We start from the raw sequence: 2,436 nt of genomic DNA, 5'->3' as shown, positions 1-2,436 counted from the left end.
CAGAAGGTTGGGGAACTCAATCTGGGCCTTGCAGCCCGAGGTGCATCTGTGTCATGGGGTTCAGCCATCAGCTAACTGAGATCAGGGGTCTTGCATCCTAGCTCTGTCTGAGGCCCCATCCTAAATGGTAAATATACTATATTGAAAAGTTTGGTCACTGCAGACATGTTTTGGACTGCTTCTTGATTTCAATTTAATTCAAATGGTTTAAGGGTGATAGACTAGTGACTACCACAGGTGGTCAGTTTTCAAGTTGTGCTTGATCATATTATGTTGTTGAGTGTATCAGTTAGGATGAAGGATTGTGGTTGATTTGATGAGCTGTTTTCTCTGATGTTAGGAAGACGAGAATGTCGTGGGTCGTTAGAGACCCAGAAGCTAGGGCGCAACTATATCAGGAAGATTTGGGTGATAACCCAGATATTAAACCAAGGACAGCCCGACAACAAAAATAAAAATGAGAAAACACTTAAGCAAGACACAAGGACAGACTTCCAGTTCACCAATGGCAAACAGTAGGGCAAATGAGGAAGAAAAGGCTGATAGTGAACCACCAGGACACCCTGAACTCAAAGCACAGGAAGTAACAAAACAGATCAATCAGGCTCTAGAAAAATTAAAAACAGAAATAATTTCCCAGATAACCATAGAGATGGTGAGTAAAAGGAAAGTCGTGATTCGAGACTCTATAACAGAAACTGACAAAAAAGATAGATGAGCTCAGGACCACGACAGAAGCCATGAAGACCCAGCATAAGAAAGAAATGGAAACAATAAATGCCCAACATAGGAAAGAAATGGAATCCATAAAACAGATTCAAACAGATATCCAGGAGATTAAACACTCCATAGAAAGTGTATGCAACAGAATAAAAGAATGTGAAGATAGAATCTCAGATATAGAAAATAAGATTGCAGTGTCTGTGAAAAGAGAGGTCTCTTAAAAACAGTAGGGGATCATGAGAAATCGATCCAACAACTCCTAGGTGATGCAAAGAAGAATAACATAAGACTGAAAAGAATCCATGAAGTAGCAGGAGAAAATACAAATGACTTTAAAAAGCTGTTCACAGAATTAATAACAGAAAACTTCCCAAACAGAAGGGAAAACTTTGACATTCAGATAAGTGAGGCATATAGGACCCCAACTAGCCACAATCAAAAAAATCCATACCTAGACATATAATAATCAAGATCCCAGAAACCCAACAGAAGAACAAAATACTACAAGCAGTAAGAGAAAAGAAACAAATCACATGGAAAGGAAAGCCCATCAGAATCACAGCAGACTTTTCAACACAAACCCGTAGGGCAAGGAGAGCCTGGAGTGAGATATTTCAAATACTAAAAGAGAACAACCTCCAACCTAGACTGATGTATCCTGCAAAACTCTCTTTCAAAATGGATGGGGAAATAAGACACTTCCACGACAAAGAACACCTGAGAAACTACATGAATAGTAAACCAGCACTACAAGCAATTCTAAACAAGATCCTAGAAAAAGACAATGAAGGCAACACTATGAGGCCCAACAGAGCAAATCAAATAGGCAAGGCAAGAAATTGAAAGGAGAAGGTGAAAAAGTAAAAAGAGTCAACAAAAGGCCAATAACAGGACAATAATAAGTCAGTACATATCAGATATAATCATCAATGTCAATGGCCTCAACTCACCAATCAAGAGAAATAGACTGGCAGAATGGAATAAGAAGCAAAATCCAACAATATGTTGTATACAAGAAACATACCTAATGCAAAAAGAAGCCCATAGACTGAAAGTGAAAGGATGGAAAACAATTCTCCATGTGTCAGGAGCCCAGAAAAAAGCTGGGATAACAATCTTATTTGCAGACAAAGTAAATTTCAAACCAAATCTGATTCTAGTATTATAGATGTAGAACAGTACTGTATCATACCTCTGTGAATGTAAAATATCTTATACCTGCTTTATGACACGTAGTAGTGACCGTGCTTTATCAGAGTTATTTTTAATGACGTTACTCTAGAATGTTCTCTTTCCAGATGATTATTAAGATTTTAATTTAAAAAATGGTGCCAGGTACCACAATAGCAACAGAACTTTTCTGTTTTCTGGATATTCTTTTCTTTGTTTTTTTAATGGAGTGTGCTGAATGTCTATAATTTTGTTCAGATGACTGCAAAACCTGGAAAAGCTGTTGCTGCTATTGATGCATAACATACTGCTATAAATAGGGGTAATGCACTGTTTTAAATATATAAGGTCGTATCTATGTGGTTTCGATTACAGAAACTAAGAAAGTATTCTCTAAATAATAAAAAAAGAATAATATAAGACTACAAGAGCAAGAAGCAATTTAAATATGTTCAAGGACCATTTCCATCTTCAGAATTAAGCATTATTTTAATTTTACATCATTGCCTTTTCTCTTTTACTTTCCTTTTTAGTTTTATTTTA

This window comes from Fukomys damarensis, unplaced genomic scaffold (assembly GCF_012274545.1).
Source record: "Fukomys damarensis isolate Sample0158 unplaced genomic scaffold, DMR_v1.0_HiC HiC_scaffold_33, whole genome shotgun sequence".
Lineage (NCBI taxonomy): Eukaryota > Metazoa > Chordata > Mammalia > Rodentia > Bathyergidae > Fukomys > Fukomys damarensis.
The sequence above is the reverse complement of the archived record's forward strand: the minus strand, read 5'-3'. Positions refer to the sequence as shown.